General features: G+C 40.1%; 1 protein-coding gene across 4 annotated transcripts in view; it reads right to left on the bottom strand.

The window, feature by feature from the left end:
- Window positions 1-16,861, bottom strand: part of LOC122812148 (GEM interacting protein) — a 1,774,188-nt gene that overhangs the window by 786,555 nt on the left and 970,772 nt on the right. The window lies entirely within an intron of this gene.

The following is a 16,861-nucleotide window of genomic DNA, read 5'->3' as shown; positions in this document are numbered from 1 at the left end:
ACACACACACACACACATGCACACACACACACACACACACACACACACACACACACACACACACACACACACACACACACACACACACACACACCTGGGAAAGGCTGGTACAGGTTTACTGCTATGCCCCCTTTTGCCCGGACTATAAGGTAGTTATCACTGCCACCAGCCAACTCCTTATCAGCTACTTTAAGTCAATAAGAAAGGGTATCCAGTCTTACTGTGTAATATTAATATTAGTACAAATGGTAGTTTGACCAAGACAAGGCTATTAGGAGTGGCCCACACAATGTCACCAAATAAATATGCAAGTATTCTCAAAGCTTAAATATCTCTAGACAGATCAGCCACAATGAAATGTTTAAATATATTTAATAATAAATAATAAAAGAACATTGGCAGGACAGTCTCAAATAAATAAAAAATATCTAAACTAATGTTTGCTATATTCCTGATTATATCTAAGAGAATTATACTATTCCCTAGAAACTTACTTCATTAGAGCAAGGCAGATGTGGTGAATGGTTCTTGTCAGATGGAGTACAGAATGCCCTGTGTCTCTCAGAGAGTTCTCAAATTAATATCTCAAATATTACTGCTGGGATAGCTTGCAGAATGACATAATTTCTTGTCATCTGACTCTAGTCCCTAGATGAAACCCCCACTGTTGGGACCTGGCAGTATTTAGCATCTACCTGGGAAAATACACAGACAAAGACATATGCTCAGATCTTTGGCAGATGCTGGAAGTCGTAAAACAATTACATTCCTCCACATTTCAAGACTAGTAATTAGTACACCCTACAGACAATACAGAAATCTCCCTAGTACAGACATTATGTTTCCGACCTATCCTATAAAGTAATTTAATTTCAGCTATTTTTCTAGTTAACCTCCTGTATTCCAGTTTCCACTGTTAAAATATACACATTTAAACAGTTACAATAGTGCATGTACATTTCTGTTCTCTTCCAGCAGGGCACACTGTGGTTACATTTTAAGCGCAAGCACTTTTTAAAATACCTTTCTAACACACATGTCTGTACAGACTAGTTTGCTACACACATGACATACAGTTCTAATACAGTTGTAGCACAAGCATCCCATATAAATCATGTTGATATTCACAAATGACATATAATTATTTACAAAATTCCAGATAGCTATGCTGCCAGTATCCCCCTTTGTCAAACTTCTTCCCCCCTCAATGACTCAAGTTAGTTTTTCAAGTGATCCTTGAAAACATTGCTTGAGAGGGATGAGCCAATCTAGGAATACTTTACTCGATACCCTGTCTTGAGATTTCAGCTGGCTTTGCATTGTTGACCCCAGTACAGTGCTGCACTGTTATATCATATGCCTGCAACCCTAGGCTCCAGCTTAGTAGCTTAGCAGTTTGCTGGCTGGCTTTCTGTAGCCATAGATCCCCCTCAGACTCCTCCTGCCTCCTACTGCAAATACTTAGCACCAGGGCCTCCCTATCATGGTAACATGTCATGGTGTTAACATGGTACAATCTGTGCTCCTGCCTAGCAGTTCTACCATGCAGTTAGCATCACTCACCATTCTTACCACTTTGAAGGGTGCCTCCAAAGCTGCCTGCAGCTTGTTGTGTCTGACAGGAATGAGAACCGTTACCTGCTGCCCTACAGCATACTCTCTAGCTTGAGCACTCCTGTCATTCCAGAGCTTTTTCTGCTGTTGGGTTTCTGCCAGGTTCTCCTGGGCCAAGCCCATAAGTTCCCTGAGCCTTGTCTTGAGGTTTAGGACATATGCCACAACAGTCTCCTTGTGGGATTCACACTCACCCTCCCACTCATCGCAAATCAAATCTAGAGGTCCCTTCACCCTATGCCCATACAGCAACTTAAAGGGTGAAAAACTTGTGGATTCCTGGGGCTCCTCTCTGTAAGCAAACAACAGATAGGGCAAATATTTGTCCCACTTCCTCTTAAAATGGTCTGTAAATACCCATAGCATGGTCTTTAGTGTAGAGTTTAACCTTTCCACCAGACCATTACTATGGGGATGGTAAGGAGTGGTCTTTAGGTGCTTCACTCCACAGTGCTTCCACAGACAAGCCAGCAGGTCTGACATAAAATTGGCATCTCTGTCAGTCAGTATTTCTTTTGAGAAACCTGCCCTGTTGAAAATCTCTAACAAAGCATTTGCCAACGTTTCTGCCTCAATGGAGGACAGATCCACTGCCTCAGGGTATCTGGTAGCATAATCTACTACCACTAGGATATATTTCTTCCCTGTGGAACTTGGGCTACTCAGAGGCCCCACAATATCCATAGCTACCCTCTGAAACAGCTCATCAATCACAGACATCAAAGGAGGCTTGACCTTGTCTCCTGCCTTGCCTACATTTTGGCACTGCTCACAGGGCCTGCAGTACCCTGTTACATTCCTGGAAATCTCAGGTCAATCAAAGTTCTGCATAATGCATCTCTTGGTATACTTTATGCCCATATGACCTGCAAAGGGAATGTCATTGGCTATAGCTAGAAGTGCCAGATGGTAGGCACTGGGCACTACCAACTGCTGTATTCACTCACCCTCTAGCCCTCCCTCAGGGGTCTAATCTCTGTGCAATAACCCTTTGTCCCAGTATACATACCCCCTTTTCCTTGAGATTCAGGCACCTTCCTGGCTACTTCCTTCAAGCCTGGTAATGTAGGGTCTGAGAGCTGAGCCTTTCTCAACTCTCTTTGTAATCCTTCCCAGCTCCCCTTCCATAGGAAGTCTGGTAGCCTCTGGTAGCGGTGTCTCACTGTCAGCCTGGGTACTACTACTCACCTCTGCCCTTGCAGTCACTCTCTCCAAGGGAACATCAGTACACACCAGCAGCTGTGGCTCACCTTCAGTCTCACTGCTACAGGGTAACTACCTCCCTGAAGTAGCCACCTCACCAGTCCTGGCTTCAAGTGAGCAGTCTGATTGGGTCCCCCCCAGGCTACCAGACCCACATGCTTATCTCCAAGTCTGATTATGTGTAACTGCATGCACACAAGGTACTGTAATATCAAAATCATTCCCTATCAGGACATACATAGGGATAGACTCAAACACACCTACTTGCTTGCTTCCTTTTCCACCCTCCGAGTCAAGGTGAACCCTAGCCAAAGATATTTTGAATGGGGTCCCTCCTGAAGCTCAGACTGGAGTAGACTGTCCAAGCAAGTGGTGCTGCTCTTTAACCACTGCAGGCTTCACAATGGTTAGGTCAGAGGCTGTGTCTCTATTTGCAGTGGCCTGTTTCCCATCTACTAAGATATAATATAACCTCTTGTGGAAGATTGGGACCTTTGTTGTCTCCAGGCAATGTACTGCTGGCATTCTGTCATTCCTACTTACTGGTATCCGTACCTTTTGTTTCATACCTTGCCTATGTGACATCTATATGCTACATGCTTCACTGGTTACATTTAAAACATTTAACCCTTGATCTTGGCCATGTACCTGAACTAGTGGCTTCCCCTGTTACTGGTGGACTCTGTTTGGGGTGGTTTAGGCTGCCCACCATGGGTTCCCTTAGATCCATGTGCAACACTAGGTATCCCTTTCCTGTGCAGTGATTCCTGCTTGCTAGGTATAGGTCTCCTTTTTTTCCCCAACTCATCTGTGGTATTACAATCTCTATCTGCCAACCAGATTCTCATGTCCGCAGTTGAAGTGCTAAAGGCTTGTCCCTCACCAAAAGGTCTGCCAGCATCCTATATAAATGATATTGATGTTCACAAATGACATATAATTATCTACAAAATTCCCGATAGTTGTGTGGCAGTATCCCCCTTTGTCACAGTAGGTTAAAAAATCTTAACCCCTTATGTATAACAGACCCTTTTAATATAGAACTGCAAGGAAAGTGGGCTTTTTAAGACTCAGAATGAGGAGCATTCCTCATATTGATTTGCTCTGGAGACGTATGATTGTCACTATAAACATGAATGCCCTTAATATATTTGTAGTTATGGCTGAATCACTTACTGTGTGGAGAATAAGAGCAGCAAATGGCATGTTACATTTGTAGCAAAAACTTGCTACAGTTTCAGAGAGCAAAAGAATACCATATGACCTATCTACTGTTCTGATAAATACAGAAAAAGAGTATAGCTCTGAACCCTAAGAGCTATTTGTTTAGTCAGCTATTAATTTCCTAACCTATTCATGTGCACCTACAGTTATTCCAGTTTGTCTGTGAGGCAAAGAATAAGATGTCTTGCTTAAGCTCAGGAACACAACGTCTGCCAATTTTCATTATTTTTTTAAATATTATCCAGTTCCTGAATTGTCGCACCTTGACAAAAAGCACCCTTTAAAATCACATTGCATCTCATTCCTTAGTTTATTTTTATCCCAGTCCCCCATATGACTTTGAAAATACTATAAGATAATTGCAATCACTTAAGCCAGAAGACAAACATTGAGACATTTCATCCAGCTTGACTGCCACCACGCACACACACGCACACACACACACACAGACACACACACAGACACACACACACACAGACACACACACACACACACACACACACACATAGACACACACAGACACACACACAGACATACACACACACAGACACACACACAGACACAGACACAGACACACACACAGACACACGCACACAGACACACACACAGACACACACACACAGACACACAGACACACACAGACACACACAGACACACACACACACACACACACACACACACACACACACACACACACACACACACACACACACACACACACACACACACACACACACACACACACACACACAGTTATGGACATTGTTCTAGTGTCCGCTTTACAGCTTTACAGTTTCCTTACCATATAAGCTCCCTCTCTTCTTTTTTCATCTCCTTGTTTGGTTACTTCTGTACACCTTGTTCCTTGTTTCTTTGTTTCCCTTTCCTCATTGTATTTGGAAGGATTTCAGTCATTCTGTGCTTTCTTTTTATCTCAGTCTAATTTTCTTTCCACTTCTGTTTTAAAATCCCTAACAACGTACTCTTAACCTCTTCTCACACCACTTGTATGTCTTTTAATTCGTTTTTCTATATATTATATGTTCTCATTTAGCCTTATAAATATAATTTTTTTACCTCTCCTGACAACCATATTGGTTTCATCACTACCTTCCTCTTTCTGTTTATACAGTAACACCATTCTATTTACCCATCCTTAATGTAATTGCATAGCTTTCCACATCTCGTGAAATCTCTAACACTGTCACATTTATCTTAACTGTTTTACATAGTCTTTCAAAGGTCTACCACTTACGTCAATAGATTTATCTCTGTATTAAATATTAATCACTTTTGCAGATTGTGTACTTCTCTATGAAGTTATCATTACTAGTTACTTCTTCAGTCTAAGCAAAATTGACACCATCTCATGCATATTTGCAAGTATCGAATCAGAAATGGCAATTTTATCATCTTTGCATCTTACCTACCTTCCCCTATTTATGCACACCATTTAACTCTTGTTGTGTCTGATGCTGGAACCTCCTGTTTCACTAAAGCCTTGCAGAAGCCTCAGTCACTACTCATCTCTTGCTTATAGACCATTTGTCATATCTATTCATCATAAGACATCTCCTCAGTTCTGTGTGTACTGTATTCTGTCTCAAAGCCAGCTTCCAACCCACTGCTATTCATTCTTGTGACCTTAAAATCATATTTTGTCACACTATATCTTTCCTTTAACATTTAACATCATTCCTATCATATGTAATCTGACTACATGATACTGAATTATTGAATCATGTAAAAACTTATTACTACCAGGTACCTCTTGCGGGTCTGTATTATACAGACGGAATTTCAAAATCTTGAACGCTCACATGAGAGGAAATTCAGGTAATCGAAATCGCTATTGTGGGGAGGCTGTGCCCTCCACACCCCCTGCTAAATATATATTCCAACTCTGACATCACACTGCAGTGAGGAAAGGGCAAATTTTCCGATCTTCACTGTACCGCAATCTCACAATACAGATTATGAAGAACGGCATATTCAACATCTAAGCCGTTTGAAATTTAGATTTTTCATCGATCTAATAATGACCTCCTCTTGCTCTTAACTTGAGTATGTCTATAATGCTATCAGTAACTGTCACGGCTTCCATTAGTAGAGAATAAAGCTGAATTATTTTGTTTTCTAAGCTTCTAATATTTTTAAGTTAGATTCTCCTTACACACTGAACACTTCTACCTGGTTTGATTTTGTTGTTTGTCTTTCGGCTTTTCCCGGTTAGGGGTCGCCACAGTGGAACTCCAGTCCACTAATGATTGACAGTAGATTTTCACGAACACCGAGGTGCCAGCTCGACGTTCAACCTTCAACGAAGGCACGCCCATTTACGCATGTCTTTCGAACGCCCACCCAACCACGTGGAGGACATGCAGACTCCACACAGAAGGCACTCCCTGCACTCCAGTCGAAAATCCAACGGGAGAACTTCTTGCTGTGAGGCAACAATGCTACCGCTGCACCACCATTGCCTGATTTGATGCTTTTTTCAAACATCGCTCTTCCATTTTTGTTTCAAACTAAATTAAAACAAGAATAATTTTCATTCCTTTCTTGCCTTTTACCATTAAAAAAGTAAACTGAATTAAATAAAAAAGAATAAATAAATAAATAATTGCATTAAATGAATTACTAATATTAAATGATATCACATACTTGGTTTCAGAGGACACAACCAATCTACTAGCAGACAAATTTAGCTCAAATTTCATTCCCCTTCCCCTCCAATATTTTAAGATGGCATACCCAGACCTACACCCTCCTCAAATCTCCCAAAATTAATTTATTAAGGCACTGTGTAATGCCACAAACACTACATATAAGGGGCCAGATAACACACCAGGTTTCCTACTAATCAGCCTAAAATATGACTTTTCTGATCATCTACAGAGGCTATTCAATATTGGCCTCAAAACAGGTTGCATGCTGGATGACTGGAGGACAGCAACAATCATTCCCTTGCACAAAGGTGGAGTTTCCACAGACATGGGTAATTATTGATCCAAAAGCTTTACAAGCCTCATCTGTAAGTTTATGGATACAGTCATTATGGAGTTAATTAATAAGAATATAAGTAACCTACTGACTTTCTATCCAGCCCAGTTCAAATTCTTTGAAACAGTTACTGAAGCAATAGACAAGGGCAAAACAGTGTACACTGTGTATCTAGACTTAACAAATACTTTCAATATATCCTGTGCTCAGGTATCATAGATAAACTCTCATAGCTAAATGCTCATTAATACAACATATTCATGAAAAACATTGCATAGACCAAGAGACCTTGGGCCATTTCGAAAAAGAAACAACTGAGGAAGTGCATAAATATAAAGAATAAAATCTAGAGATTTTTGAAAGGTACAAAAAAGAAATATGGATATAGGAAATAAAGAGAGATCTGATATGGTGTAATATTTATGCAAAGGAGAAAGACAAATTATTCAATACAAAAAAGCAGCCCCAAAGATATTAAAGAGGAATACAGTCAAAGGCACCCAGATATGGAAAATTTCACAATACAAAAATTAAGATCACAAGGGGGAATGTAGAACAGAAGATTAATAACGTAGAAGTTAAAACTTTGTTCAGTGTTGATACGCTGTAAACAGCTATGAAGCAAGCATATAGTGTATCTAAGGTAGAAGCAGGGGTATCAAGTAGGCCAAAATTGAAGATTCATAATATAAAGAAAATATCGAAATTTATTGAAACAGTTAATTGAGTGCTTTTATCTCTAGATGAAGACTTTATCAGAATAAATTTCAAGGATAACCCACAGCCCATTTATAATCCAACAACTTAACCAATCATTCAATCTTCCAACAATTAAGACAATTAATTAAATTAATTAACATTTTTTCTAAAAACACACAAACTTCCCAAAAAATAAGTAGAAGTTAAAAAAAATAGAAGCTGAAGTTGTGGAATACCTGTGAAGTGAAGGATTTTGTGCAGACAGTCTAACACAGGTTATATCCATCATGATGGAACAATGAGTCCCCAAATTAAGGAGAAACAGAAGGAGCAGGAAACATCTGATAGAGAAATATGGACATGGGAAAGAAAAAGAGATTTAATATGGTGAAATATTTATGCAAAGAAGAAAGCAAAACTAATGAATACAAAAAGAGTAGCACTAAAGATATTTGAGGAGAAATACAGGCAAAGGTATCCAGATATGGAAAAGTTTACAATACAAAAAATAAAAAAAACAAAGTGGGAAAGTAGAGGATTAGTAATGGAGAAGTTAAATATATAGTACTTTTATCACCTCTCTCCTCATCATAATCCCCTATGCACCTTTTCCTTCGCTTTGCTAATTTGCTAATATAAAGATCTATCAGCTGTATTGATTTTCTATGATTTTTATACAATTCATAGGTTCAAAGGTAGGTACTAAGCTATTGGCCCTAGGGCCATAAGCCTAGCCAAATGGTACCCTGGCTTTTGCCACCCAAGAAAATTATTTTCCTGTGCCCCTGTCAAGCAGAGCCACAGAAGTGATCCCCGGGGTGAATTTCCTATCTCCCATCCAATCATCAAGATTTTTCTTGAAGAGTGCTAATGAGGAGCTTTGTTTGATATAGATAGGTAGTTTGTTTTAGAGTATGGGAGGTCTCTGGGACAGGAATCTATCCCTCCAGCATGTTCGGTTTATTGTGGTGACAAGGTTTAGGTCCCTAGAGCATGTACCTCGGAGGGATTGGGATTTCTTTATGTGGAGCATGACCAACAGCTCTGGGTTTGACATAGCTTTGTATGTTAGGCAGATATCGCATCTGAGTAGGCAATATGCTACAGAGTAAAGCTGGAATTTTTTGAGACGGTCTGCGTAGGGCATCTGTTTGAGGCCGGTAATCCTCTTTGTGAGGCATTTCTGTGGCCTTTCCAGTTGTTGTAAATGTCTTGTGAGGTACATACCAAAAGGAGTATTGTACTCTATAATGGGTCTAATGAGTGATGAGTAGAGGGGAACAATGACCTCTTTTTTCCTGGATGAGAAACCTTTTATGATGAGGTGTGCCACATAGAAGGATTTCCTGACTACTGTGGTGATGTGATTATCAAAGGAGAGACTACTGTCCACCTGTGTCCCAAGGTCTCTTATCACACTTTCGGTGTTAAGTAGACTATTGCCTATGTAGTAGTTCATGGGTACAGAGTTTTTACCAAAAGGGATGACAATGCACTTTTTGGCATTCAGCTTGAGGCCATGGCTTTGACCCCAGGCATCTTTCTCAGTGAGGCTCTTTTGTAGGATGTCCACATCATTAGGAGTTTTGATTATGGCTCCTAGTTTGCAGTCATCTGTGAACTTTGTTAGCCAAAGACCTTCTGTGTTCACCTGTACTTCAGAGAAGTAGATACCAAACAGGAGAGGAGCTAGGACTGAACCCTGTAGTACTCCACTTGTCACTGGTCTGAAGTTAGATTTAGAGTCTGCTACTTTCACAGTGTGGGTTCTATCAGTGAGCCAGTTGGCAATCTATCTTGTGGCATAGGGATTTATACCTAGTTTAGTGAGTTTGTCTATAATTCCAGAGTGGGGGATGGTGTTGAAAGCCTTGGCAAGATCTAGATAGGCTGTGTGAACCACCTTACCCTCTTCTACGGCTTTGGTGACCGCTTCAAAGAAGTCTATCAGGTTTGGGAGACATGATCTGCCTTTTACAAACCCGAACTGGGTAGAGTCCAGAGTTTGGAGATTACCAATGTCATTGTTTATAAGTTCCATGATAATACACTCCATAGCCTTGCAGACCAGGCTCGTCAGGCTAATGGGGCGGTAGTTCCCGGGGTCGTGGTTTCTCCCCCTTTGTGGAGTGGGATAACCATTGCTGTGTGCCATTCTGTAGGCACAAAGCCTGAGGTGAGGCTTTGATTGAACATGGTACTTAGGTGGGGTGCCAGTTCGTTCTGTAGTTCATGTAGAACACAGCCTGGGATGTTATCAGGTCCCTTGGATGCTGTGTTCTTGGCTTTGGAGAGTGTGTTTTTTTACCTGTGTTGCTGTGATTACAGGTACTTTGCATTCTTCTTGTACAGAGATGGGCCCTTTAGGGGATAAGAGAGGGGTAAAGTTTGCACTGAACCTATCTGCCAGGATGTTGGCAGTATCAGTTAGTTCTGTATATTTAGTGCCATTGTGCTGTAACTCAGAGCAGATCTGAGTGTTGCCATTGAGATTCTTGACATAGCTATATAATGCTTTGTGGTTGTCTTTAGAATCAGTGGCAATTTTGTTTTCATAACTAGCTTTGGAGGATTTTATGAGGGATTTCAGCTTCTTACTGAGGCTGACCACAGAGTTCCTCCAATCATGGGATTTTACTCTTTTTTTGAAACAGTTTCTTTCTTCTGTTGTAGAGTTTGTTTATAGCAGGGCACCACCAGATTGGCTTCCTTTTTTTGGAGGATAGCATCTTGGTTCTGTTAGAGATTGCACGATCCATGCACTCATGTAAGTGCTTATAAAGTGCAATTGTATAGGATTCAGCAGTCATATCTCTATTGTCCGACAGCATAGGTGTCGTGAAGTTTGCCACTTCTGTCTTAAGACACGTGAAGTTGGCTTTGGAGAATTTTTTTATGGTGGTTTCCCTAATGGGGATGGGATGTGGATGTCTAGGGTGATTTGCTTGTGGTCGGATCTGTCCAATGAGGTATTGACTTCTGGTGTGGAACACCGGTTGCCCATGTTGGTAATGACCAGGTCTAGGATATTGCTGCCCCAGGTGGGGGTGTGGATAAATTGATCCAAGGCATTGGAATTTATGAATTCCAGAAAATGTTGCGCACAAGATTTGGTACAAGAGTAGTTTTCCCAGTTAATGGTGGGGTACTTGAAATCGCCCATTATTAGGGTGTTAGGCTGTACCCTAATATTTTCCAGTTTATCAAGAAATGAGGAGTGGGAATTCTGGGGCATGGTGGGGGATCTGTAGCAAGCTACAATTTGCATTGTGATCTTGCCCAGAGTTAGTTGCACTTGGATAATCTCAAATGCATTATGCTGAGCAGCTAGCCTGGAGGTGTGGATATCCTTAATGAATATGGACACACCTCCACCTTTAGTGCTTTGGTCCAGGTTAGGTGGCCGAAAGGTGTGGTATGAATTATAGCCTTGTAATGCAGGGGTGCTGTCTGGAGCCTTGAGCCAGTCTCTGTCACTGCACAGATGTCAATGTTCTCCATTTTAAGGAGTGCCTCGAGTGAGTGCATTTTGAGGTTTAGACTTCTAGCTTTAAGTAGCATTACCCTCAGATTTTGCTTGCTTGTACCTGTTATGGTGGTGAATTTGGCATTTGAATCTTGCCTAAAACAGGCACCATAGGGGTGGCAAGAGCCTTAGCCAGTATCCAGAATCCCAAGGGGGACAGGTGCAGGCCATCTCTGGCAAAGCATTGTGGTTTGTCAATTATGTCATCCCAGGCAGACAGATACTGGATCCCCTTAGAATGACACCAGAAGCTTAGCCAATTGATGAAGTCAATCATTTTGTCCTTGTACTGTGGTATCATTCTGGGTGATGGCAGGATGCTACTCAGGGCTAGGTTCATACCTGCCTGGGCTACAAGATCAGAAAGCTCCTCCATGTCTCTTTTCATGTAGTCCAGGGAGGTATGTCTCAGGTCATTCACACCAACATGGACAATGACAGAGTCATATTTATACTTGCTGTAGAGTGACATGAGTGCATGCATTATATGGTGGATCCTGGTACCTGACAGGCAGCTGACAGTAACTTTCTTCTTGTTTAGCCTCGTGAGTGGAACATCAGTGTGCCTGACTATAGAGTCACCTATGACTAGAGTGTTTGGTACGTTGTTATGCCTTATGGGCTATGGTTGAGTGGCACACTGAGTTTGTGGGCTATGTGTCAATTGGGTTGTGTTGGGGGTGGAGGTAGTTTATGTTTCTGCTTTGGAGGTCCCTATTGCTTGGGTAGATTTTTTTTTGAGAACCTCCCCGAATGTAGGTGTGTGTTTTGTGTTTCTATGTGTGTGTTTTGGTGTGTAGGTTTTGATGAGTGTGGTGTGGTGCAAGTGTTTACCTTCTCCTATTGACTGTCTAGTCCAGTCTTGGGTGAAGAGATCTTTGCTTCCAGTTTGGTTATATAAGTGCATCTCTCACAGGTTGTAGTGTTGGGTGGTAGGGGGAGAGGGTTGTCTGTGTACATGAGGCAATTTCTGCATTGCCCCAAGATGCCCAGATTCATCAGGTAGACAGGAGAAAACACCGGGAGCTGACCCTTAGACATGGCTGGATAGGTGCTTATTTATTAAGTACTAAAAACTGTTTTCCTCTAGACAAGTGAGGAAAGTTGAGTGGTGTAGTAATTTGTAGCTTATTTAGTGCTTACAATGAGTTCTGAACAAGTGCTTAGCTCAAAGAAACAGATTTGAGTACTGAAACTAGAAACCTGGCTAGTTCTAAGAAACAAAATTAAGCTAGAAGGCTTCCCTCCAACACAGAAAGGCTTGGGGGCTCAAAAGTATACAAACAGTCCTGGATACAGCAAATCTGTATCTGGACTAGACAACTTATAGGAAAGTCAGGAAACAAGCTTTTTTTTGTAACTTGGAAAGGAGAAAGGAGGAGCAGAAGCTAACTGGGGTGGCCTTCTCAAATGTTCTCCCTGGAATAGGTAGAATGAGGTAATGGCACTAGACAGGGAGGAGTGTCCCAGATCAAATTTACAGTAGGGGAGGGCAACTGCAAAGCCACCAAGTATAAACAGGATACCAAGAGGGAGGGAGGGTGGAAACAAAAATCAGAACAAACAAACCCAACCAGATGCTTAACAATTGTAGAAAATTCTACTTAATACCTCACACAGTTAGTAAAATAAAAGTGCTATAAATAACTCAGAAATAAGCAAAAAACAGGATACTTAATGTTATATATCACAGATTAGTTAGCTCAGAGCCCTTCCTCCGACTTCCTCCAATTAGCTCAATGTGAAATGGCAGAAACAGTCACAAGTTAACTTCTTAAGTAACAAAGATGAAACCTGAAACAACTTTAAAAAAAGCTTGAAAGAACCAGTGAGGTGCTTACTCCAAGGCGTAGTACAGGCAACCCCAGTCAGCTAATGACCACAAACAATTCACTCTCACTGAAATGCTATACTGGCTTTGGCTAAGCTATGATGGCGTGGGTATTGTGCTTAGACACACAGGCTCTACTAACAAACAACTAGGCCCAAAACACAAGCCTGAATATGGACAATGCTACACTACCAACACTATTTAGGTAGAAAAAAACTGCAGAAATGTTTAAACAGATAAAGGATCAAGGAGATTCTAGAGAATGCTTTTAAATGCAAACAAGTTATATGATACACTCCTAGCAGGAAATCATAACAAACAAACCCAACCAGATGCTTAACAATTGTAGAAAATTCTACTTAATACCTCACACACAGTGAGTAAAATAAAAGTGCTATAAATAACTCAGAAATAAGCAAAAAACAGGATACCTAATGTTATATATCACAGATTAGTTAGCTCAGATCCCTTCCTCCGACTTCCGCCGATTAGCTCAGTGTGAAAAAAAATGCTTCAATTCAATTATTATGTTATTGTATACTTGTATGCATGTTATTTTTGTAATCCTTGAAAACTGTTATTCTTATAATTCTTGAAAGCTGTTATTTTGAAAATTGTTTATCGTTGTTATATGTACAACTTGGAGCTTGTCTCCCTGGGCCTTCATTGAAAATGGTCTTTCACTGGTCCAGTGGACTTTCCCAGTAACCAAATGCCAATAAATAAATAAATAAATAAATAAATAGAAATGGAGGTTATGGATTACTTAAAAAATGAGTGATTTAGTGAAGAAAATCTAACTCTGATAACACCATAGCAGGATAGAATAATGAATCCTTAAATTAAGGAGAAACTAGTGGAGCGGGAAACATCTGATCAGTTGCCATTTGAAGATACTTTGGAGCCTTCAGTAGAAAAGCAGTATAAAAGTTCAGTTGGAGTTGCAGAACAAGGGAAGGAGCATTAAACTGTGGCAACTCTGATGTAGTCAATGTTGTGGTGTGATAGGCCAGTGAGCTCCCATATGAAAGAGCAACAGATGATACAGGATGAAACTGAAAAGAATGTAGCCTAGGAAGATGCTCTGGAACTTTCTGTATAATGCCACCAGGAAATGGAAAACAAGAATGTGGCCCTAGTTTAGAAGAAAATGATCTAAGGGAAGAGTTGCTGAATGGAGAGAAGAAGTAAAAGAAAGAATAAGAATTTCAAATGTACATGATGTGACATCGGATGAAGTAACAGCCAGAGAAGTTGAATTAAAATTAACAAAAGCTCCTAATTGGAAACCCCTAGGCCCAGATGCAGTACTTAACTTCCAGCTAAAAGTATTAACATCTTTATATGAAGATTTAGCCATGAGAAAGAACTATTTATATGTGCATCCCCAAACACAGACCAACCTGGTTAACAACAGGAAAAACAATACTCCTCCTTAAGAACAAACCTGCAAGCTATCCTAAAAGCTATAGACCAATAATTTACCTTCCAATGATGTATAAACTATACACTGGAATTGATGCCAACAGAGTTTATAGTCATTTAGAAGAAAACTCAACCATTGCAGTAGCACAAAAGGGTAACAAAAGAAAGTCACATGGAACAAAGGATAATTTTTTGTTAAAGTCATAATAGAGAATTGTAAAAAGGGGAAGAATCTTAAGTGTGGCATGGATAGACTGCAAAAAAGCATATGACAGCATCCCACATTTGTGGATAAAATAGTGTTTACAAGTGTATAAGATATACCCTACACTGACTGATTACATTACAGCCATGAAACAATGGCAAACCACTTTGCAGCCATGATAAAGGACAAATTATTATTCCAGGGATAAAAATTCAAATGGTGATATTCCTCTTTTATCTTGTCCTAAACCCATTAAGCTGTCTACTTAACAGATTAGGTCATTGCTACAATTTGGCTCCCAGAAAACAAAGAATAGTAAAGACTTCTCACCTTCTTTTTGTTGGTGACTTAAAACTGTGTAGTTCATTAGATAAGGAACTAAAATCACAACTACAAGTGGTAAAAACTTTTGCAGATGATATAAGAATACCGTTTGGTCTTGACACATGTGCAAGAGTAACCTTTAAAGCAGGAAAGCTGCAGCACCAGGAAAATATCAGTCTGAGACAAGAATGTGATATAAAAGAACTTCAGCAAGAAGGAATTTATACATATTTGGGAATTGATGAAAGATCAACAATAAAACATGAAAAAATGTGAATAAAACTTAGTAAAGAATACTTCAGAAGACCAAAATTAAAACTAAAAACAGCTCTGACATCTAGGAACAAAGTCTAAGCTATAAACCAATTTGCTCTTTCTGTCATAACTTACAGTTTTGGAGTGAGTGACTGGCTCCAAAAGGTAATGGATCAGTTGGACAGGGAAACAAGAAAACTGCTTTATAAAAATCACTATATACCAAGATTATATATTCCCCATTCTGAAGGAGGCATGGGCCTCCTCAGAATTGATTACATGTATAGGTAATCATAGGACTGCATCCATATCTGCTGACCTCACAAGACCCAAACACAGTGAAAGTTTTAATCATAAGAAGATTAAGTCTAAGATGTCTTTCCTGCTAAGTTTAGCAAATGCATATTGGTGTCAAGTGGGAATGGATATCACACTAGAAGTAGATAAAAATCAGGCAGCAACTGAATGTGCCAAAATACAAAAGAAAGAATATAAGACGAAGGATCAGATGAGATGCAAGAAATGTGTAAAATGCAAAAATATAGTTGCAAGTACAGAAAACTCTTGGAACAACTTCATGTCGATCAGGGCCAAATGTAGGAATGGCTAAGGAGAGATGAATTTAAACCAAAAGATGAAAGGTTAATTTTGGTGTCCCAGGATAGTGGACTATGTACATGTTGGTTTACAAAGTTCAATGAACATGTGGAAGAAACAGAGAAATGCAGGTTTTGTAAAACAGAATTGGAAACCGTCGCACATCTTGTTGCTGGTGGTGATACACTAATGACAGAAGGGCTGTATACTGAAAGGCACAATAACGTGGCAAGACTGTTGCATTGGGGATTGTGCAAACATTATAATATTGAAGTAGCTGAGAGGCATTGGAAACATGAGCCACAAAGCATTATAGAAAGTGATGGAGTTTATATCACATGGGATCACCCATTACCAACAGTTAAAAATATATATGCGAGAAAACCAGATATAGTAGTCCATGTAAAGAAGACAAAAGTGGCATTAATCATTGACATTGCTATACCTAGTGACTACAGTGTCTTATATACAGAGACACAAAGTCATGAAATACCAGGAGAAATGGGTCTTACCTTACCAATACATGTAACTCCATATGAAATTGCAGGAGTCATTTTTGGGCACATTACAGGTGCTGAGAAGAGCACTTCTGGCTAACATCAAAGACTGAAACAATACTAATTTCATGAACTTTAATCATACTTTGACTTAGGAATGGGGTCCATTCCCATCATGTTGTTAGGAACTCAAAGACTTGGAGAAATTAAACCTGATAAATGTCGATTCCTATGTAACTCATTGGATAGCAAATTAACTCACAAATACAACACAAGAAGTTAGGGTGGACAACTCTACCTCCTCAAAAAGGCTTCTTACCAGCAGTGTACCCTAAGGTTCAGTCCTTGTGTTGTATTTGTAACTGACCAACCCACATTGGGTAATTAGTGCAGGCAGAAAGAAATTCATTGAATCCTAGGGAAGGTCTCATCCCACATTTGTTCCTCATTTTCCTGTT

This window comes from Protopterus annectens, chromosome 9.part0, assembly GCF_019279795.1.
Source record: "Protopterus annectens isolate FY-2018-M chromosome 9.part0, PAN1.0, whole genome shotgun sequence".
Classification (NCBI taxonomy): Eukaryota; Metazoa; Chordata; order Ceratodontiformes; family Protopteridae; genus Protopterus; species Protopterus annectens.
The sequence above is the reverse complement of the archived record's forward strand: the minus strand, read 5'-3'. Positions and strand labels throughout refer to the sequence as shown.